Consider the following 24,629-nt stretch of genomic DNA (forward strand, 5'->3'; position numbering starts at 1 on the left):
ATCTTCAAATACATTTTACATAATTCAGATAATGCAGATATGATCATGAACAAGATTCTCTCTCTTTTAATCTCTAAAAAAAAAAATTCTATTCTCCCTTTCTACCTACCTCCCCAACTACCGCCACCCATCCAACCAAAATAAATATTAGCCACCTAGCCATCATCCTTAACCACTTTTCTTCATACTCACAAGCTTACAATATATGCATGGTCCTCTTTTTCTTTCATTTTGAGGCTACCCAACCCCTTTGGCACCCAGTTGATTACATTACAAGCCCCAGATTCTGGACACTGAGCTATAGGATTTGGTATTTTAGCCTGCTGGAGTTTGGTTTTATTTTGATGTGACTGTTACTTGTGATGCTCTGATTCTTCCCTTTTGGAATAAGAATGTTTGGACTTTTAAGATTTATTTATTTTTATTTTATGTGTATGAGTGTTTGCCTGTATGTATGTAAGTGCACCACATATGTGCCTAATGCCTTGGAAAGCCAGAGAAGGGTGTTGGATCTCCTGGAACTGGGATTATAGACAGTTGTGGGTGCTGGAAACCTCTTTAGGCTGAGCCTGGCTCCACACTTACAGCTCTCAAGTGGATGTTCTGGTTTGGTTTCCAATTGCTATGACAAAACACTAGTCAGCTAAAATTTGGGGAGGAAAAGGTTCTCACATCTCTCAAGTGACAGTCTGTACTTGAGGGCAATCAGGAATCTAGAATCATGAATGCTGCTTACTGGCTTGCTTCCTGTGGCTGATGCTCAGCTTGCTTTCTTGTATAACCCAGGACCACCTGCCCAGGGATGCTACCACTCACAGTGGGCTGCCCCACCCCCATATCACTCATCAAGAAAATGCCTCACAGACACGCCTAAAGGAAATCCCCCAGGTGTGTCAAGATGACAAGTTATTCAGCACAGTGGACAGCCCACAGTTCTGGCTGACATCTCTAACATCCTGGGGTCTCCACTGTGACTGAGACTTCACCTTAACAACTTCATGAAATGTCCCTCAGGGTCTCACTGTAGGCAATGACCCTGGTACACAGTGCCTGGCCTCAACTGCTCTCCAAGACTCCCTCAATCTTAAATTCTCCATCCTTCAAAACCAGTACCACATGGGTAACATTTACAATATTGCCAAGTTCTGTAGCCATCTGAAGATGTAGCCCAGCTACCTTGGACTACAGCTATATCAGCCTATGTGTGCTGACCCTGTGAAAATAATTTCCTAGCCAGTTGCTTTTGAGGAGCAGGAAACTCCTTTATCTTAGAAGACAGAGCCTCCAATGGGTACTTTTTCCCATTCTTCCAGTGCAGTGCAGGAGTTTTCTCTACAATAGTGCTAATTTCTTTATCAATTATAGATGATACTTTAGCATCAGCCTTGAATACCATTCTGTCTTGAAATTCCCTCTGCCAAACAATTCAGTCTATTGTCTAAATTCAGCATCACTCAGGTTCCCGAGATATGAGCAGACCAAAGTCAGATTCTTTTTTTGAGGGGGGAGGGTCTTTTTGAGACAGGGTCTCCCTATAGTCCCAGCTGGCCTGGAACTCACTATGTAGACCAGGCTGGCCTCGAACTCAGAGATCCGCCTGCCTCTGCCTAGGATTAAAGGTGTATGTCACCATGCCCAGCTCATCAGATTCTTTTTAATTTTATTATTTTTATGTGCATGAGTGTATTGCCTACATGTGTGTAAGTGCATCCATGTCATGCACAGAGGTCAAAGAAGGTGTCAGATTCCCTGGAAGTGGAGTTACGGACGATTATTAGCCGCCATATGAGTGCTGGGAATCGAATCCAGGTCTTCTGCAAGAGCAGCTAGTGCTCTTAACCGCTGAGCCCCTCCCCCCAGCCAGATTCTTAGCCAAATATTATGCAAGTGGCCTCCAGCCCAGTTCCTAGTACAGTGTTTGTTCCCTTCTGAAACTTCATGACTAGGCTCTCTACTATCTACACTTCTCAGTATTTTTAATCTTCCAAGATCCCACAAGAACAGTCCATTAACCTCTGCCCATAATATCCAATGGTTTTTCCAGCCCGAAGTGCCAAATGCTTCCTTCCATATTCCTCCAATAAAATAGCTCAAAATGCTTAAAAGTCACATGTCACTGCAACACCATCATTCCTCAGTACTAACGTCTGTCTTGGTTTATTTCTGTAGTATGATAAAACACTGCAACACAAACAACTTAAGGGAGAAAGGTTTTATTTTGGCTTATAATGGCAGGAAACTGGCTAATCACACAACATCTATACTCAGGAAGCAGAGAGATAGTAAGAAGTGGGGCCAGATATGAAACCCCAAATCCCACCCCTAGAGACATACTTCCTTCAGCAAAGCTCTACCTTCAAGGTTCTGTAACCTTCCCAAACACCACCAGCTGAGAACCAAGTGTTCAAACACATGGGCTTTTGAGAAACATTTCATATTCAAATCACAATGGTCACTGATGATCTAGGTACAGACATGGATACTGCCTATGCCCTAAAAAACTTAGTTCAGCAACAGTCACACAAAAAGGAATCAAACTGAAACATAAAAGTATTTCACCAATACACAGCCATAGAAATGGAGAGTAAACTTTGCTACTACCAGTTTCTCTGTTTAAAAATTCATTAAGGAGGGGCTAAGATGATGACTGAGTAGGTAAGAGCATTTCCTGGGGATGGAGAAGATGGTTCAAAGGTAAACAGCACTAGTTGCTCTTGCAGAGGACCTCAGCTCGATTCCTAGTATCCACATGGTGGCTAACAACTGCCCATAACTCCAGTTTCAGAGGATCCAACATCCTCTTCTGACCTCTGTGGCACTGCACAACAGGTGCACTTACATACAGGCAGGCAATATAGTCATACACATAAAATTTTTAAAAAATAAAATTTTTAAAAATTTTAAAAAGAACATTTCCTAGGCAAGCATGCAGATCTGAGTTCAAATCCTCAGCACCCACATAAAAGCCTGGCAAGGTCAAATGTGCCTATAACTCCCCAACATTGGGGGATGAAAACAGGAGAATCCCAAGAGCTCACTGGCCTGTCAGCCAGCCTAGAAAAAACACCAAGCTTCAAGTTCAAAGAGAGACCCTGTCTCGAGGGGATAAGGCAGGCATTGAGGAGGGTCCAACATCCTCTCTGGCCCCCACTTGTACACACATATATAAATAAATAATAGCCGGGCGTGGTGGCACACGCCTTTGATCCCAGCAGAGGCAGGGATCTTTGTGAGTTCGAGGCCAGCCTGGTCTACATAGTGAGTTCCAGGACAGCTGGGGCTACAAAGAGACCCTGTCTCAAATAAATAAATAAATAAATAAATAAATAAATAAATAAATAAATAAATAAATACTGAGGGGGTTGGAGAGATGACTCAGTGGTTAAGAGCACTTGCTACTCTTCCGAAGGTCCTCAGCTCAGTTCCCAGCACCCACATATCGGGCAGCTCATAACTGCCTGTAATTCAGTTTCGGGAACCTGACACCCTCTTCTGGCCTCCACAGGCACATGCACACATGTGGCATACCTATACACAGACAAATAAATAGGAAAAATAAAAATAAACCTTAAAAAAACACACTGAGGATAATTCTGTAGTAGAAACAACTGCTGAGAAGGTAGAAAAACCCTCTATAGGAGACAGGCCACAGAGGAGATAACTATTTCTCTATGACCCGTGTGGCCTATGAAAACCCAAGTTTTTTCATTTGTTAAGATTTTCTTTATGATCAAGTATTTTGAACATAGATAAACTTTAATTAAAGTTCTTTACATACATTAAATTTTCTTTTATTATTTTTATTTTATGTGTATGAGTGTACTGCCTGCATGTATGTGAGTGCACCTGTGTCATGCAATGCCATGGAGGTCAGAAGAGGGCTTCAGATTCCCCTGGAGCTGGAGTTAAGGATGGTTCGTAGCCACCATGTGGGTGCTGGGAATCGAACCCAGGTCCTCTGCAAGAGCAGTCAGTGCTCTTAACCACTGAGCCATCTCTCCAGCACCGGCATCAAATTTTTTTAAAAAAATTAGTCAGGCATGACAGTGCACACCTGTAATTCCCACTATTTGGCTGGCTGACACAGGTAGATAGCTAGTTCAAGGCCAGTCTGGACAATTTAAAATTTTTTTAAAGGGCCAAGGGTGCTAGAGAGGGGCTCAGCAGTTAAGAGTACTGGCTGCTCTTGCAGAGGACCTGGACTCAGTTACACCACCCACATGATGGCTAACAGCCATTCATAACTATAGTTCCAGGGGATGTAATGGCCTCTTTGGCCTCCTTGGGCACTGCACGACACAGATGCCCTTACATATATGCAAGCAAAACACTCATATACGTAAAATAAAAATAAATAAATCAAAAAAAAGAATTTTGGTTGGGTTTTTTTTTTTTTTTTTTTTTTGGTCTTTTTGAGACAGGGTTTCCCTGTAGCTCCAGCTGCCTGGAACTCACTCTGTAGACCAGGCAGGCCTTGAACTCACAGAGGATCCGCCTGCCTCTGCCTCCTGAGTGCTGGGATTAAAGGTGTGCGCCACCACACCTGGCAAAAAAAAGAGTTTTTAAAGGGTTGAAGATATAGCTCAGTGGTAGAGTACTTGCACAGCATTCATAAGGCCCTGAGTTCAATCCCCAAGGTAACAACTATAACTGATTGTATAAATTTAAAACATTTTTCTTCCCTTTCATTTTTTGAGACAGTGTCTCATTACTGAGTTCTGGCTGACCTAGAACCCGCTATACAGATTGGGCTAGCTTCAAACTTGAGGCAATTCTTCTGCCTGTTTCCCAAGTGCTAAGATTCCAGGTACAAGCCACCACACCTGACTTTAAAACATTATTTCTTTATTTTTATTTTATTTATTATTGTATGTGTATGATGTCTGTGGAGGTGGTTATATCTGTACCATAGGACATTTGTGGAGGTTAGAGGACAACTTTCAGGAGTTGGCTCTCTCCTACTGTGGGATCTTGGGATTGAACTCAGGATGTCAGGCCTGTGCAGAAAGCACCTTACTTGCTAAATCATCACATTAGCCCATAAAATACTATTTTCTTTATATGTAGCTACATTTATTGAAAGCACTATTTAATACTTTATGCTCTTAATTTTCTCTTAATTTTCTATCTTACTAGATTTGTTAATCTTTCTGAAGACATTGAAGTCCTGTCCTATATTCAAATTGCTCTATCATCTTTCTTTTTGTTTTATGTATTTATTAGCTTTTTGGTCTTATGGCTATTGTTTTGTTTTATTTTGTCTTTGTTTTTTGACATGGGGGTCTCAGCTAATCCAGGCTGGCTTCCAACCAATTGCACAGCCAAGGCTGACTCTTAAACTTATGATCCTCCTGTCTCTACTGCCTCAGGGCTAAGATTATAGTCAAACATCACCATACCTAGTTTATATACTGCTGTGGATCAATCCCAGGGCTTCCTGCATGCCAGGCAAGTACTCTACCAACTAAACCACATCTCCAGCTCTGTGGTGATTACTAGATTCCATCAAATTGAGCCTTTTTAGTATTGCATTTATTATTTTTATTTTATGTGTATGAGTATATTGCCTGCATGTAAGTAAGTGCACCCATGTCATGCAATGCCCATGGAGGTCAGAAGAGGGCATCAGATCCCCTGGAACTGGAGTTATAAAAGGTTATTAGCTGTCATGTGGGCTGGGAATTGAACCCGGATCCTCTATAAGAGTAGCCGGTGCTCTTAACCTCTGAGCCATCTCTCCAGTTCCAAGCCTTTTTTATTTATTTTTATTTTATGTGTATTTATTTTATGTATATTACCTTATGTTAAATGTATCCATGTTGTGTAATGCCTGCAGAGGTCAGAAGAGGGTGTCAGTTCCCCAGAACTGCACTTACAGATGGTTGTTAGGCTCCATGTGGGTGCTGGGAATGAAATCCAGGTCTTCTGCAAGGCAGTCAGTACTCTTAACTGCTGAGCCATCTCTCCAACCCCCTGAAATGAGCCTTTTATTACAGCAATACCCGCTTGCCTAATTTAATAGATAAATTTCACTTTACCTAAAAAATTATTATTTTTATTTTCCTGTACCTTAGATTGTTACTCAATCCTACTTTTCATGTTTATTTATTAAATTTTCAAGTTTGTTTCTTCTAAACAGGATCTGGTTAGATTGTTTCTTAATCTGATCTGACAGCATTTTAATGGTGTAATATACTGTCGTCAAATTTCTATGACTACTGTACAGAGTTACTAATTGGACTTCTTCCACTTAATTTTGTGTACATGTGACAGCATCACGTTATGTAGCTGAGGCTGGCCTCAAACTTCTGATTCTCTTGCCTTAGCCTCCAGAGTCGTGGGAGTATGCCACTGTGCTTGGCTGCAACTAAACATTTAAGCCAACTTTAAATGAAGAGGAATTTACATGAAATAAAATACAACCAGCTTAGGGCTAAGGAGATGGTTTACTAGGTACAGTGTTTGCTGCCCAAGTATAAGTTTGATTCCCTGCAACCATGAAAAAGCCAGGCCTGGCAGTGCATGCCTGTAATCCTAGTGCTGGGAAGCAGAGAGAGGAGGCTCCCTGGAGCTCACTGGTCAGACAGTCTAGTCAATCAGTGAGCTCCAGGTTCAGTGAGAGACCCTGTCTCAAAAAATATGGTTAACACCAATAGAGGAAGACACCTGATGAAGACCCACAGATACACACGCACAGGCATGAGTACCCACACACATATGCATATACCACACACATACACACCAAAAAGGAAAAAAAAAAGAAAAATTACAACCCCTTTTAAATTTCATATATTCTAATAAAACAGTTCACATGCTCACATCACTCCGACAATTTCTCATTCCTAACTTCTACCATAAACATACATCATATTTCTATCAATTCTGATCAGTTTTAGAGAACTTGATGGAATCATGGACGCCTTCTCTAGATCACTGAAATGTATCTAAGTATTCCATATATCTTTTTAAAGACTTATTCTATTATTTATATGTTTATGTGTGTGAGTTTATATACATACATGTGCATGGGTGTTTGCAGAAGCCAGAAGAGGGTGTCTGATCCCTTGGACTTGGAATTACAGGTGTTTCTGAGCCACCCAACATGGCTGCTGGGATCCAAACTCCAGTCCTCATGATTGAACAAGCGCTCTCTAGTCCAGTATTTTGTATTTCAACAGTTTGTTTCTTGATGCTTAGTATACCACTGTGTGAAGAGACTTCTTTATCCACTGTCTTGGTGACCATTTGAATTATGTAGATTACGTGCTCTTATGAATAAAGCTGCTGCCTTAGTTTCTCTTCTGTTGCTGTGATAAAATAGTCTGACAAAAGCCTAAGGGAGAAGGGGCTTATTTTGGCTCACAGTCGAAAAATATGGTCTATCATAGAGAGGAAGTAAAGGCAGCATGAGCTTAAAGCAGCTGGTCACATCGCATCCACAATCAGGAAGAGTGCTGAATGAATGCAAGCTGCTGCTCAGCTCCCTTTCCCCACTTACACAGTCCAAGATTCCAGTCAGGGAATGGGACCACCAGCAGTGGGCAGATCTTCCTACCTCAATTAACGCAGTCAAGATAATAACCCACAGGCATGTTTAAAAACCCATCTTTCAGGTGATTTGATATTCTGTCAAGTTGATAATAACTATCACAGCGCTTTGTGAGGACATGTATGGTCATTTCATTGGATAAATAAATTAAGTAAATTTCTGGATCAAAGTATAGATATAGACTTAAATTTGCGAAGAAACTATCCTAAGTGGTTATATCATCTTATATTCCCATCATCAAGGTATGAAAGCAGGTATGCCCAGTTTCATTAAAACCAATACTACTATATAAAAAGTCATGGACTGCCAGGCATGGTGGTACACGCCTTTGATCCCAGCACTCAGGAGACAGAGGCAAAGGCAGAGGCAGCTGGATTTCTGTGAGTTCAAGGCCAGCCTGGTCTATATAAGAGAGTTCCAGATCAGCTGGGGCTCCAGGAAGACCCTGTCTCAAAAAAGACAAAAAAAAAAAAAATTCAAACAACAACAGAAAAAGTCACAGACTAATCCTAGAACAGTAATTGACAGTCCATCACAACAAGAAACAGAGAGGTCTGATGAGATAGCTCAATGGGCAAAGTCCCTGCCATCAAGCCTGACAACCCAAGTTCAGTGCCTGGGACCCCAAATGGTAGGAGAGTAATACTCCTGAAAATTGCCCTCAGATCTCCACACACTCACCATGGCATGTATATGCCCACACACATGCACATATTTTTTTTAAAAAAGAAGTATGATTTAAATGACATCATAAATTAATTGGACTTGGCATACAACTATAGAATATTCCTTCTAAACAATGAAAATAAGCACTCTTCTTGGCAGCTCACAAACTTTCTCTAAAATATATAACTAGAAACAAAGCAAGCTTTAACAAGTACAGGAAAATTGAACTCATTTCTTGTATTCCATCTGGCAACAAAAGAATAAAACTACAAATCAATGACAAGAAAAAAACCTATAGAGCACACACTCTTGTGGAGAATAAACATACTCTACTGAATAATGAATGGGTCATTGAAGAAATAACAAAGAAAGTAAAAACACTCCTAGAATCACATGAAAATGAAAACACAACATACCAAAATTTATGGAATATAATGAAAGCAGTCTTAATGGAATTGTACAGCTGTAAGTACCTACATCATATATAACTTAATGATATACCTTAGGGCCTTGGAAAAACAAAAGCTCAAAATTAGTACATGGAAAGGAATAATTAAGATCAGGGCAAAAATTAATGAAATAGAAATGAAAAAATCAACAATATAAAGAATCAATGAAACAAAGAGGCGCTAAATCAACCAAATTAGAGATGAAAAAGAAACCATTATGGCAGATACCGATGAAATTAGAAAATCATTAGTATATATCTTAAAAACAGACATTTCAACTAACTTGGAAAATCAAAAGAAATGGATGAATTTGTAGATTTATATGGCCTACCAACATTAAACCAAGAGATTATTTATACAGATCTATAACAAGCAGTAAGATTGAGGTAGTAAAAAAAAAAAAAATCTTCCAACTTTAGTCCAGGCTTGGATAGATTCACTGCTGAATTCTACCTGATCTTCAAAGAATAACACTAATGTTTCTCAAATTATTCCATAAAACAAGAAAGGGACAACTCAAAACTCTTTTTATAAGGTCAGCATTACCCTGATAGAAAAACCAAATAAAGATACAATAAAAAAAGAAAATTATAAATCAATCTTCCTGATAAACATAAATGCAAAAATTCCCAACAATATTTGCAAACAAAATTCAAGAACACATCAAAAATATCATTTACCATGACCAAGTTGGCTCTAATGCAGAGATGCAGGAATACACTGAATAAAGGGACTCCATGATAGAAAAATCACATAATCATCAACAGGTTCACAGAAAAGGTTTTTGATAAATTTCAACATCCCTTTGTGAAAAAAGCCCCAAAGAAACTAGGAATGGAAAGAACGTATCTCAATATAATAAAGAACATATACAAACAAATCTATAGCCAACATTATACTAAATGGAGAAACCTCAAAGCAGTTCCACTAGAATCAGGAGAAAGGCAAGGGTGCCCACTTTCTCCGCTCTATTCAATACAGTGCTGGAAGGCTTATAAAAGGGTAGGATAAGAGAAGCACATAAAAGTGAGACAGATAGAAAAAGAAGACCTCTTTATTTGTAGATGATAAGATTCTAAACATAAGGGGCCCTAACAACACCACCAGAAAAATCTTAGAACAACAAAGTGTAGGAAACAAAATTAACATAGAATCATCTGTGGCCTTCCTGTATACTGATAACAAATATACACATAGAGTCATCTGTAGCCTTCCTGTCTACCGATAACAAATATACACATAGAACCATCTGTGGCCTTCCTGTATACCGATAACAAATATACACATAGAGTCATCTGTGGCCTTCCTGTCTACCGATAACAAATATACACATAGAACCATCTGTGGCCTTCCTGTATACCAATAACAAATATACACATAGAGTCATCTGTAGCCTTCCTGTCTACCGATAACAAATATACACATAGAACCATCTGTGGCCTTCCTGTATACCAATAACAAATATACAAATAGAACCATCTGTGGCCTTTCTGTATACCGATAACAAATATACACATAGAACCATCTGTAGCCTTCCTGTATACCAATAACAAATGTACAGAGAAAATAGGAGGGAACAATCCCATTCGTTAGTGTCGAAAAGAAAAGAAAAAAATTAAAAACCTGGAATAAACTTAACCAAAGTAGTAAAAAAAAAAAAAACTTTTACAATGAAAATTTTAAAACCCTGGGGCTAGAGAGATAACTCAGCAACAAAGAGCATTTGTAGCTTTTCCAAAAGACCCACGCTCAATTTCCAGAAACCACATCAAATAGCTCATAACTGCCTGTAACTCCAGTTCCAGGAGAGAGATCTGATTCATTCCTCTGGCCTCCGTGGGTATGCCATAGTAAATATGCGCGTGTGCACACACACACACAATTAGTAAATAAATAAAATGTTATTTAAAAAAAAAAAGGTAATCACACCATGGAAAAACTGGGGCAGGACCTGAAACAGGCAACTAAAACAACATTAAAATTAAGGAGTGGGGGCTGGAGAGATGGCTCAGTGGTTAAGAGCACTGACTGCTCTTGCAGAGGACCTGGGTTCAATTCCCAGCACCCACATGGTGCCTACGAACTGTCCTTAACCCTAATTCCAGGGGATTCTGAAGCCCTCTTCTGACCTCTGTGGCATTGCACGACACGGGTACACTCATATACATGCAAGCAATACACAAATACACATAAGATAAAAATAATATTTTTAAAATAAAATAAAATAAAGGAATATGGCCAACAAGATAGTCCATCAGTTAAGGCGCTTGCCATCAAGTCTAATAAGCTGAGTTTGATCCCCAGGACCCACATGGTTAGAGGAGAGAACTGACTCCCACAAGTTGTCCTCTGCCCTCCACATGACCACTGTGGCACACACATACACATGCACGTACATACCTAACACACATAGAACATGTATACAAAATACATTATCTTTTTAAAAAGAGACAGTTATCATGTCCCTCCAGAGCCCATTCTTAGGACTATCCCTATGAACATTCTCACAAAGGATACCTAACTTGAGCCTAATGAGGAGACATGAAACAAATGCAAAATAAAAACTGAAGAATTAAGAGGTGAAATGTATTAACGAAAGAGTACCAAAATCATTTTTAAAAGGCAGGTATCTGCTGCATCATTCTTGTTTCTTACACACACACACACACACACACACACACACACACACACACGTGTGATATTTCCCTTTGAATCACTTAAAAGTAAGCTTTACACTTACCATAGTTCTGTTTCTGCAGCACTGGGTATTGAATCTAGGGCCTCATGAACACTAAGCAAATGCTCTACCGCAGAGACACATGCCTAGCCTGTATGCCATTTGTGCTATGTAGCACAGGCTGTCTTTGAACTTGCAGCAATCTACATGCCTCCTGAGTGTTGGGATTACAGGTGTGAACCACCAACCTGGCCTTAGCATATCTCTTGACCCTACATATCTTAATATATTTTTTACCGATAGAAATAGTTTTCCAATACTTTTTTCCCCAAGAATGAGGTCTCATTATACTGACCAAGCTGACCCCAAACTCCTTAGGTGATCTATCTGCTTAGCCTCCTGAGAATACCGGTGTATACCACTGTACTTGAGTCTTAAGGTATACTTTTTATCTTCAATTAACTTTAATATTATATAATGCATTAATCGATCGTACTCCACTTGATAAATGGTCCAAAATGTACTTTTATATGCTTTTCCCATTCTAGTACAGGATCCAGTCTAGGATTACGATTAGGATTAGACATCTGCCCTATCTCTTTTAACTGTTTTAATCTACAACAAATTTCTCTGCGAAGAGCCAGATAGGAATGTTTCAGCTTTGTCTCTGTTATAGCTCTTTCTGCAAACATTTACCTCTGCCATGGTGGCAGGAAGTTGCCAATGACAAGCAAATGAAAAGGAGTGATACTCTCCAGTAAAACTTTATTTATATAAGCAAAGGGCAGGCTTGATTTGGTTGATGACTATAGCTTGCCCATCTCTGACCCAGAATATTTCTACTAGTTTCTTGTTGCTGTTGTTGAATTTTAAATGGCTGTCCTATAGGTAGCACTTTCATCCCTGCTGTGTCTCTCTTTTGATTACTGTATTTATCCCATTTACATTTGTTAAGGCTTAAATTCTCATTGTTTCTTTTTGCCTTCTGACAAGTCACTTGAACAATTTTAGGTATTCTAGAGAAGGGAAGATGATAGGATATACTAAGTGGAGCTGGCTTGTGTATCATGAAAGCTAAGTGCCATGAAAAGCCATACATATGCAAGATCACCAGGAAAGCCAATGGTGCAGCTCAGTCCAACTCCAAGGGACTGATGATATACCTCAGTCCAAAGCCAAAGCCCTGTAAACCTAGGACACTAGTCCCAGTTCCCAAATCTGAAGGACAGAGAATCTGAAGTTCTGATATCCAAAGGCAGATGGCATTCCCAACCCCAGAAGAAAAATAAAATTCACCTTTCTGGGTGAGGGCAGATCTTCCTGACTCACTTCACTAATTATAAAGCCAGTACCTTCTTGAAATGCCCTCACCTAGGAGTAATGCTTTACCTGGTCCCCATGGTTTCAGATAAGAAACACACTGTCATACGAATTGGTATTCCCCACTGCTAATACATCATTTCTCTCTGGCTTCTTTCAAGACTTTTTCTTTGCCTTCAGAGTCCAAGTTTAATTATGATGCATCTTAGCATGATTTCATTAGGTTTATCCTAAATGGTGTTTGCATAGCTTCTTGGGTCTTTTGTTTCTTTTGTCAAATATGGTTTTTAAAAAATTAGCCATTATTTCTTTCCAATATTTCAGCCCCTCTCATTTTCCTCTCCCTCTGAAATTCTAATTAAATGAGTCTGTCCTTTGTTTCTGCCCCTTGGGTCCCTTTTTTCTAGTCCACTTTCTCTCAGTTATTTAAATAACTGAATTTTGTTCTTGGGCTTACTGATTCTATCCTGTCACTGCCTCTCTACTAAGGCTAAACAGGGAGGCTTTTTCCATTTGTTTATTTTTATTTTTCATGAGTATGAATGCTTTGCCTGCATGATGTAAGTGGGCTCATGCATGCAATGTCCCCAGAGGCAGGAAGAGGGTGTTGGATCCCTTGGAAGAGGAGTCAAGGACAGTTGTAAGCTGCCATGTGGATACCAGGAAATGAACCTGGATTGTCTGCCATGTGGATGCTAGGAAATGAACCTGGATTGTCTGCAAAAGCAGCAAGTGCTCTTAACCACTGAGCCATCTATCTAGCTCCTATTTCTGTGGGGGGTTTTTTTGTTTTGTTTTTAAGTTCTAATCTTTCAATTTGGTTCTTTAATTTTAATTGCTAATTTGGTTCCAATTTTAAATTTAACTTTAGTATATATGTGTGAGATGTATATGTGTGGCCATAGCTTATGGAGGTCAAAAGAAACTTTGTCGGGTTGGTTCTCTCCTTCCACCTTTCCATGAGTACCAGGGATCAAACTCAGGTCAACAGCCTTGCATAGCAAGCACCTTTATCTGCATCTTGCCAGCCATCCAATTATTTTTTTATGGTTCTTTGCTGCAAATTTTAGATTCTTAAAATCCTTTTCAGATGGCTTTCTAATTAAGGACAGCATCTGATTCACCTTCTGCTGTGTTATGCTCTAATTTATGGTTTCCTTTGTTGTATGACAGCAATTTTCTATTGTATCTTGAACACTTTGTTTAGTATGCTGGGACTCTCCTATACAGGCTCCTATCAAGTCTTTTACCTTAACAGACAGTCATCCTTCTTAGTGTGCAGATATTGCTCTATGGTTCTGAGCTATTGCTTTAATGGCAGATTAAGTTTCAGAATCTTTGCAATATTATTTAGTCTGTTCTATCTAGTGCCACTGGGCCCCCAACTGGTCTCTGCTAGAGCTGCCTGAGGGAGTAAAGAAATTCCCCAAACTAAGATGCATGTGTCTCCTGGTGGTGAACTGTAGTAGCCCTAGACACCTCCACCCCCTGCTACCTTCTGCAATGTCTCTAAGTGGGAAAGACAAGGCTTGAGCCTACAAAGACAATGAGACTACAGACAGCCTTCTTAATTCCATCCACTTAGCCCCTCTGAGTAGAGAAGAGAAAGAAGTGGCTTACACAGCCAAAGAAACTTCTTGATTGAAGTCACTTTTAGTGGTCACATGGTTTGCACAGATAATGGTGTTGATGTGCTAGGAATGGAAGTCTTTTTTTTAATTTATTTAATAACATCAAGTCTTAATAGTCATAGACAAAAAGGTTTCTCAGCCTTCTCTCTTGCCAGTTCTGCTGACCTACCTTGGTATGTCTCCATGGAAAGTGAAGTCTCAGAAAGTATAGTAAGAAGAGTGCTTTCTTCTGCTACTTAAACATACAGGGTAGGATTGTGAAAGTTACCGGATATTTTCAGGTATTCCTGATGTTTTTCATCTCCTGAATCCCATCTAATTCCACATGTGTGGAAGTCAGAGGACAACTTGTGGGCAGTTGTTCTCTCCTGCTTCCATATGGGTTTCAGAGATAGAAATCAGATTGACAGGTTGGTGAGAAGTGCCCTTAACCACTAAGCCATCTTGCTGGTCCCTGAACTAACCTATTTTGAGTTTACCCTTAAATATAGGTCATTCTTCAAGAGTCTCAACTGAATATCTGGGATATTATCCAATCTCTCTCTTTGCCTGAATTCCAATTCTGTCTCCTCATCCTTACATGGCTACCAAACTCTGCTTAGAATTTGAGTTCTGCCATCACTTTCTGTTCAATCTCTTAATTCTAGATTGGGAAAGTTGTACCAAAAGTTGGTCTCACCTCTCCAAGATTATCTTCTCTCCAAACTTTTCTCTAAGGTCCTTGCAATTAGGATTATGATTTAGAGAAAAGAGTCTGGTACTAGATATGTTCAATACTATTTAGGTTGACTCTGAAGGCTTTTCAGAAGATAAAAATAAGAAGTACTTTCCTTTTATTGTTTGTTTTTGTCTTGTGTTTGGGGAGTGGTTGTTTTGTTTGTTTTATTTTTTGAGACAGAGTCTCACTGCATAGTTCAGGCCTCCTGCCTTAGGCTCCTGAGCACTTAGATTACAGATATGAGCCACCATGCCCAGTTTAAAGGCACATTTCTACCAGGTGTGGTGGTGCACACCTTTAACCCCAGCTCTCGGAGGCAAAGGCAGGTGGATGTCTGTGAGTTCAAGGCCAGACTGGTCTACATAGTGAGTTCAAGGACAGCTAGGGCTAAAGGGAGACCCTTTCTCAAAAATACCAAAAACAAAACAAAAAACAAACAAAACAAACTACATTTCTTTAAAAAGAAAGTACAGAGCTTGGCCTGGTGCCACAAGTCTGTAATCTCAGCATTTGGGAAGTAGAAGCAAGAAGACTGCAAGTTTGGGTTGGGTCTAGTCTGGGCTATATACCAAATCCCAGGATAGCCTGAGCATCCTAGAGTTCCAGAAGGGAAGTTGGGGGAGAAGAGGGAGGGGAAAGAGAAAGAAAATACAGCATGAACTCACATTGACATCTCCAACTTAAATTTAGGATTCTAAAATCTTACTCAACTTCTTTGATTATATCTTTGTATCTCTTTCCCACACCAAAAATCCAAAGACCCCAATCCAAAATAATCATCCACTTGCTTTGCAACAATAACCAGACATGGTGATACACACCCTTAATCCCAGAAGCAGGTAGACCACTGTGAGATCAAGGCTAGCTTGGAATGATCTACAAAGCAAGTTCCAAGTCATTTGGGGTTATATAGTGAAACTCTGTCTCAAACCCCCTCAAAACTCCCCTAAAACCATAATACTATGACTAATAATAATAATAAATAAGAATAATATTACTAAAAGCAGTTTATGTTGTTTGTAGCTCTTTGTCCTTGGGGATAGTATCCTATGAGAAATGTATAAATCTTGGGGCTGGAGAGATGGCACAGTGGGTTAAGTACTGATTGCTCCTGCAGAGGACCCAGGTTTGATTCCCAGTATCCACATGGCAGCTAACAACCATCTTTAACTCCAATTCTAGAATATCTGATACCCTCTTCTGACCTCTACAGCATTGCACAACATGGGTGCACTCACATACATGTAGGCCATACACTCATACACATAAAATAAAAATATTTTTTTAAAGAAATGTACAAATCAGTATGTTTCAAAGTCAACTGAAACATGTGCTTCACCCTCAAACTTGATACACACTTAGGTTCACTTATTTAATTTTACATTTGATTTTTTGAGATTGTGTTTTTTCTGTCACTGTGATTTTTTTTATTTCTATTTTATAACATGGCAAAATATTCCATAAAGCCAGGCGTCGTGGCACACACCTTTAATCCTAGCACACAGGAGGCGGAGGCAGGCAGATCTCTGTGAGTTCAAGGCCAGCCTGGTCTACAGATTAAGTTCCAAGCCAGCTGGGGCTACAGGGAGACCCTGTCCCAAAAAGACCAAAAAAAAAAAACAATGCAAACAAACAAAAAAGCAATTTCAGAAAATTAGCCTTCATTTCCCTTTTTCTCTCCCTTTCTCTGACTCTCCTTAAAATGAGCACTGTTATCACTTCTGAGTTTACCATGTCCGTGGTGTGTCTATGTATGTATATGACAATGTTTATATATTTGTAGCCCCCTTAAAAAAGGGGTAAGTTCCCCCTTAAACAAGGGGTAAGTGTGGTGTATGCTCATGTGGTGCATATGGGTGTACCTATGTGTAAGTGAGTGGAGGCCAGAGGACAGTGGAAATCTTCCTTTATCACTCTCCATCTTATTTCTTTGAGACAGTCTCTCACTGTACCTGGAACTAGGCTGGCGGCCAAAAGCCCCAGTGACCCTCCTGTCTCCAACCCCATCCCTGACTTCACTGGGGTTACAGGCATATGCTGGGCCACATCCAGCTTTTTATACGGGTGCTAGGATCTGAACTCAAATTCTCATGCTTGTACAGCAAACACCCTTACCCTCTGTGCCACATCTCCAGTCATAGGTTCCCTTTCTTTAAAAAATAGTTATATAAGGCCAATGGGATGGCTCATCAAGTAAAGGCACTTGCCACATAAGCCTGATTACATAAGTTCAATCACTGGAACCCACATAAAAGTGGCAGGAGGGAACTGATTCCACAAAGTTGTCCTTGGACGTCTACCCACATGGCATAGCACACCTGTGATCCCCACACAATCACACACACACACACACACACACACACAATTTTTAAAGTTCTATAAAGTATCGTTAGTTTTTCATTTGACAACATACTCTTTTTTTCTTTTAATCCAAAATGTGTTTATTGGGACGGTTTCTCAGTCATCTTTTAGTGCTGCTTCCTCCTGAAGGATCATCCTTCTGTAAGCCGTGCTTTTCCACCTGTAGGCTGACAGAGGACAGTGGAGCAGCCAACACACAAGACTACTGTTTATGCATGGCTAAATACTATAGTAATTTTATGGCATCCTGGGCACTTCACACCCATGAAGTAGGAATTGGGACTCTGCACCAGGCTCTTCTTGTGTTTCCTCTTCTCTTGTGGAGAGGGATGAAGGAGATCCTTTGTGAGCAGTAAGAACTCTCCCCTCACCGCCCCTGGTGCTATGTAGTTAAGTCCTAAGAAATGCAGAATGTAAAGGACAACCCTTTATGATCCAAAAGGTGCTAGGGAGGAGCATACAGATGAAGAGCGAGAGCTCAGTCAGAACCTGGACAAAGGGACTCACAGACATGACAGCATATTCTGAAGATGACTCCACGGCAGTATACAGATACTCCTTGACCTCCACTGTGTGAGCACAGTACTCCATTGTGTGAACAGACTACAGTACACATCACTTAGCCAGTTTTCAAATGTACAAGCATTCAGTTTTGTTTTATGATTTTAATTCACATATAATTCAAACAGTCTCACTATGATGGCCAGTTCAACTAAGTTGCTGGTGGTGCTCTGGGTTTTATTGTCACAGCTTTAAGCAAAAAAATTAACTATATTAGCAAAAAACCAAATACACAGAGTCAGGCATGGTGGCATATGCCTTTAGTCCCAGCACTTGGGAGGCAGAGGAAGGTGGATGGATCTCTGTGAGTTCAAGGTCAGCTGAGACTACAGGGAAACCCTGTCTCAAAAAAATAAAAATAAATAAATAATTTTTTAAAAAAAATTAAAATTAAATACTCTAATAGAATCTGATCAAACCTCTGATATACAGAGAACACATCAAAATACTCACAGCGCTTTAAATTTTTCAACCACAGAGCCCCAACACAAACTCCTCTCAAATGGTGTAGAATATTTCTATCCCTGAAAAATTATGTGCTGAAATCTAACCCTCGTTACTCTCGCATCAAGGGGTGTGCCTTTGGGATCAGTCTTCATGAATGGGATTAATGCCCCAAAAAAAGAAGTCTAAGAGAACTTTTTGCCCCTTCTGCCAAATAAGAATACAGCAGAAAAGCACCATCTGTAAAGCAAATAACCCTCATTAGACAGCAAACCTATTGGTGTCTTGTTCTCTGACTTCTAACCTCCAGAACTGAGAAATGACTTTATGTTGCTTACTTATAAATTACCTAATCTAGGGAAATGCAAATTAAAACCACCTTAAGATCTCACCTTACCTGAGTCAGACTGGCTAGGATCAAGAGAACAAATGATACCAAAGACTGTGTGGCAGCTAGCAACTGTCTGTAACTCCAGTTCCAGGGGATCTGACAGCCTCTTCTGACCTCCAAAGGCATTACATGACACAGGTGCACTTACCTACATGCAGGCAATACACGCATATACATAAAATAAAAATAATAAATATTAAAAAAAAACTTTTAAGCCAGGCATGGTGGCGCACCCCTTTAGTCCCAGCACTTGGGAGGCAGAGGCAGGCAGATCTTTGTGAATTCCAGGCCAGCTGGGGCTACAGGAGACCCTGTCTCCTGAGTCAGACTGGCTAGGATCAAGAGAACAAATGATACCAAATGCTGGTGAGGATGCAGAGAAAGGGGAATGCTCATTCACTGCTGGTAGGATTGGAAACTCAAGCACCCTATGGAAAACAATGTGGAGAACTCTTAAACTAAAAATGGGGGCTAGAGAGATGCCTCAGAAGTTAAGAACACAGTTCCTGAGGAGATCCGGGTTCAAATCCCAGCACCCACATGGCAGCTAACAACTGTAACTCAGATTACAGGGGATCTGACAGCCTCTCTGTCCTCCGCGGGCATTGCACAACATAGGTGCACTTACCTTCATGCAGGCAATGCACGCATACACATAAAAGAAAAATAATAAATAAAATTTTAAATTAAAAAAAAGAAAACTAAAAATGAACCTACCATATATACCACTCTTTGGCATATACCCAAAGGATTCATCCTATTGTAGAGACACTTGTACAACCATGTTTGTTGCTGCTCTTTTCACAATAGCTAAGAGATGGAAGCAACCTAAGTGCCCCTCAAACTGGCAAGTAGTTAACAAAAATGTTACACAACAGAGGTCTATTCAGCAGTAAAGAAAGACGAAATAACGAAATGTGCAGGTAAATGGATGGATCTAGAAACTGTTATACCAAGTGAAGTAACACAGACTCAGAAAAACAAAAGACATATGTTCTCCCTAATTTGTGGATCCTTATAAATGAATGCATATCTTGATGCAACTGCAGGGACCAGGAATATGGAAGGGAAATGGAGGTAAAGGGAAGGAAGGAACTGGAGAGAGAAGAATGGTAGGATAAAGGTGTTACTAAGAAAGATATGTGTAAAAAGAAGGTAGTTAAAGGGGAGGGGGGAAGGGGGGCTATACAAAGAACTATGGAAATAAAGGGGAAAAAAATTCTCCACATACACAGTAAAAAAAAAAAAAGCCTTAAGCACAGAAGGAACCCTACAGGGACAGAAGCAATACAGCTGTTAAATAAAAATTTAAATAAAAATTCCAGTGTCAGAGATGGGTGCCCCGCTATGAGCTGTTGGCCAAGGAGCCCTATAGGTCCCCAAAACAATAAAGGCCATTTCCAATAATGTTGGTTGTACACTGGAAACAAACAGAAAAAAACCCTATTGCTGAAGACACTGCATGATGTGAGTGCAGGAGAGGGAGAAATCAAGCTTGGACTAAGCTGGAAACTCCCTGCCACTGGATGGGTGGCTTTCAGGGTGCCAGAAGGCAATATGAAGATGACTGGGGGAGAATCATCCCCTATGATTCTGTTCAACGACAGACCCCAAGTGTTGCACTATCAACATACCAAACAAGGTGTTCCTGCTAGCGCAACAGTGGAGTATCTAGTGTATGTACAACCAGCAAATTTTCAATTGGATTTAACGCCAGCTCCTAGGGGTGGAACACACATCTGGTACTGTAGACCTGGCCAATCCCCTGTGGCAGGGGAGAATATAGGCCCCAGTGGGAAGACACCGCAATTGTTTTATTAGACGAATTTGATGCACCTGCTAAAATACTGTCCAAGCATTTGTGTTTACACCCATAGGTTACGGTATTATAGCAGCCACTGTTTAGATGTGCTTGCTTCTTGCTGTTTGTGTTTTTATAGTGGATGAAATCGCACTGAAATGGGCCAACAGCCCATGGAAAACAGACAATGCAGAGACCTGAAAGTTCTTTGGCTTGCCACAATGGAAGGAAGATCATCCCACACCTACCACACCCTCCAAGGCTCAGGGGCTTTTGCAGAAGAGATTGGCGGAAAAAAATGTAAGAGCCGGAGGAAGGGGGTGGAGTGTTAACTGGAAATGTCCTCTGACTACTATCCATCAAGCTATAGTCACACCTCCTTCCCACGCTCATCAAGGAGTCAAGGGGGGAGTCAGGTATCCCTCCCACCCAATCAGTCGACCTTAGCTGCATGTGGGGGAGGGGCTAAGGATATATAAGCTGAGAATGCCATGAGGCACCTCTCTTGCCATTTTGTGCAGCTGTTGAGAAGTCATGGGATCTATATTTGAGTGTGGATTTTCCAGCACAGCCATAAATGGGGGGGCACCCACTCTTCTGTGAATAAGCCCCCCACCCTCTGTTAGCAAGCCCAATAAATTAGTTAGGATTTCAAAAAGGAAAAACAACAACAAAAGAAAAAGAACAGAGCTAATGGAAACGTCCATTATTTCACCAAAGTTGACCCCATGTTTGGAAAAAAAAAAAAAAAGACCTAATCTTAAAGTGTTTTGTCATAGCAGCCCAAATTTGGATGAAATCCAGCACTGTACTGATATCTCTTTTAAAGTTCTACAAATGGGGTCTGAGGAGATAACTCAGCCTGTAAAGCACTTACCACACAAGTGTGAGGACCTGAATTCAATCCCTAGTACTCATTTAAAAAGTCAGGCATGGTAGCACTCACTTGTAATCCCAGTGCTAGGGAGGTGGAGATGGGGAATCTCTGGGGCTTTCTGGCCAGCAGCTTAATCAGCAAGTCCCAGGTCCTAGTAAGAAACCTTGTCTCAAAAAACAAGGTGGATGATTCCTAGGGAACTACACCTAGGGCTGACCCCTGGCCTCTGTACTTATGCATGTATGCCAACACACACACACACACACACACAAACACACACACACACACACTCCACAACTGGCACGGTAGAGCATGCTTGTTATCCCAGTATTCAGAAAACTCTTCAGGAAAATGCCAAGTTGAAGACCATCCTGGGTTATACATAAAGAAATTGTCTAAATTAATATATATACAGTCCTGAGGTGTTTTAGAGGTTAAAGGGGTTCAATTTTTGACACTAAAATGCTAAAACTATATCCACATTCACAAGTTTCACTTTGGGGGATGATGCTGGTTATTGAACCCAGCAATAGTCTGGTGAATGCTAAGCCCATGTCCTACCCCAGTCCCTTGTCTTCAATTTTTTTAAATAATTATTTTAAATTTTTATTTTATTTAGCCAGGCATGGTATCAAAAGCCTTTGATCCCAGCACTCGGGAGGCAGAGGCAGGCAGATCTCTGTGAGTTTGAGGTCAGCCTGGTTTCCATAGTGAATCCAGGCCAGCTGTGGCTACAGGGAGACCCTGCCTCAAAAGCTCAAAAGATACCAAAATAACAACAACAATAATAATAATAATAACAGTAGTAGTAGTAGTAGTAGTAGTAGTAGTAGTAGTAGTAGTAGTAATTTATTTTACTTATTGCTACAGTGTGCATGTTTATGTGTGTGTTATAATGTGGTGTATGTGTGTGTGTACACACATGCATTTGCCAAAGGTGTATACATGGTCTGTGTGTGGATGTCAGAGGACAAATTTGGGGAATCAGTTCTCTCCTTCCAGGCTTACACTGAAAGCACTATTACCCACTGAGCCATCTCATATACCCTTGGTATTAATTCTTTACAATAAAAACACGACAAAAAGGTTCGTTATGAACATTTATTCATGCTAATGGTCCTAAAATATAAGGCTAAGCATTTGTCACAATCATTAAAAACTAATAAAGCTATGTTACAGTATTACACAAATATTATAAATGTTGAGACATTACAAGTATGTACTAAGTGTTTTTATATTTAGGACCTTCTACTATACTCATCCATACTGGCAATACCATGAAGTAATATGGCTCCCTTATCTTTAAAATAGTAATTCCTCTACATTAAAAAAGTCAAAAGCAAAAATAGCCAATTCTTCCACTGAAATCCTGTACTCTCTCCTTGGAACTGTCCAAGATGTAGACCTCCTTGAAGTCCCTATAGATAATCCCATTGACATCTATAACACCTGTTACGAACTGTTAAGCTGCAGCTCAAAGCTAGATTCCATGATGAGATCCAGATCTCCTGCTCTGCTTTTTTTCCCTTGTAGTGCTGAAGATAAAACCCAAGGCCTTGCTTATGCTAAGCAAGCACTCTATCAAGACGCTACATTTGGAGCTGGAGGGATGGCTCAGTGGTTCAGAGCACTTGCTGCTCTTCCAGAGGACCTGGGTTTGGTTCCTAGCATCCACATGGCAGCAAACAACCATCTGTAACTCCAGTTCCAGGAGATCCAATGCCCTCTTATGGTCTCTAAAGGCACTGCGTGCATATAGTGCACTTATATACATGCAGGTAAAAGATTCATACACATAAAAAAATAAATTTTAATTAAAAAGAAAACCTGGATACTGTTGTCATTTTGTCATCATGTACCCTGTATTCTAAAACTTACAAACTCATCCTTTACTTCATCCCTATCTATCTGGCCTGTAAACTATTCTCATTTTTATCCCTCCCCTGCTCCCACTGCAAACCTCAATGCCCTAATTCAAATGCTCTTCATCCTTACCTAGTCTCTTGCTGGTGGCTCAGCCCACCTCCCTATCTAGCCAGTTCTTTATAGAGGCACCTGTCATCTTCCTCACCTGGAAACCTGGCTGCTTTAGCACAGTATGCAAAGTCCCCCAAAATTCACCTTCAACTTGTTTTACCTTTCCATCTTTAGCCACTGTATCACAGCAACACCAAAGGTCACTCCCATTCCTCAACTTACCTGACCATAAATCCCCATGCTTTAATATACACTGATTTCTTAAGTAACTTCCCAGCCAAGTGTGGTGGTACACTGTAATCCTAGCACTCAGGACACCATGGTCCATATAGGGAGACCCTGTTGTTGTTTTTTTAAGCAAAACAAAACAAAAAAACACCACCAAAAAAAACCTCTCCCCCATCTTCCTTCCTCCCTCGCCTCTCCCACATCCCTTCTCTCTTACAAGGTTAACTCTATAGTCCAGGCTGAAAACAGAAGGAAAGAGGAGGGAGGAATGAAGGAAAAAGGGATAGAGAGAGGGAGGGTACATATATTAAATTTTCTCATACTGGAAAAAATTAGAGAATTCAAATAAAAATGAAATTGTGGGGCCCAGAGATGGTTCAATGGGTTAAGGCACTTGCCACCAAGTCTGACAGCCTGAGTCCAATCCTTGGTACCCACAATGGTGGAAGGAGAGCAATGGCTCCTAAAAGTTGTTCTCTGACTTCTACACACCTGCACCCACACACATACACATGCACACATGCATACATGCCCCCTCAAAAATAAAGAAATAAATAAAGAAATAAAATTAAATAAGTAAATGTGGTTTTAAATTTTTTCTAATTAAAATTTAAAATATATGATTGATTCACAAGACTGGAGAGATGGCTCTGTGGTTAAGAATACTGGTTGGTCTTGCAGAGGATCCGGGTTTGGTTCATAGTACCTACATGGCAGCTAACAACCAATGTATCTCCAGCTCCAGGGGATCTGATACTTACTTCTGGCCTCCGCTGGAACTACACACATGTAGTTTACTTTGATACATACAGAGAAAACATTCATATACATAAAATTAAATTAAAGAAATTTAGGGGCTGGAGAGATGACTCAGCAGTTAAGGACACTGGTTGTTCTTGCAGAAGACCCAGGTTTGAATCCCAGCACCCACATAGCAGCTAACAACTGTCCATAACTCCAGTTCCAGGGGATCCGACAG

The 24,629-nt window shown here is 40.3% G+C and overlaps 1 protein-coding gene and 1 pseudogene across 1 annotated transcript in view; both read right to left on the reverse strand.

Annotated features, from left to right (window-relative positions):
• Atrn (attractin) overlaps positions 1-24,629 on the reverse strand; it is a gene marked incomplete at its 3' end in the record, with an annotated part of 63,373 nt that overhangs the window by 12,836 nt on the left and 25,908 nt on the right.
• Positions 17,479-17,962, reverse strand: LOC103751145 (annotated as a pseudogene).

This window comes from Nannospalax galili, unplaced genomic scaffold, assembly GCF_000622305.1.
Source record: "Nannospalax galili isolate Female #2095 unplaced genomic scaffold, S.galili_v1.0 scaffold707, whole genome shotgun sequence".
NCBI classification, from domain to species: Eukaryota; Metazoa; Chordata; class Mammalia; order Rodentia; family Spalacidae; genus Nannospalax; species Nannospalax galili.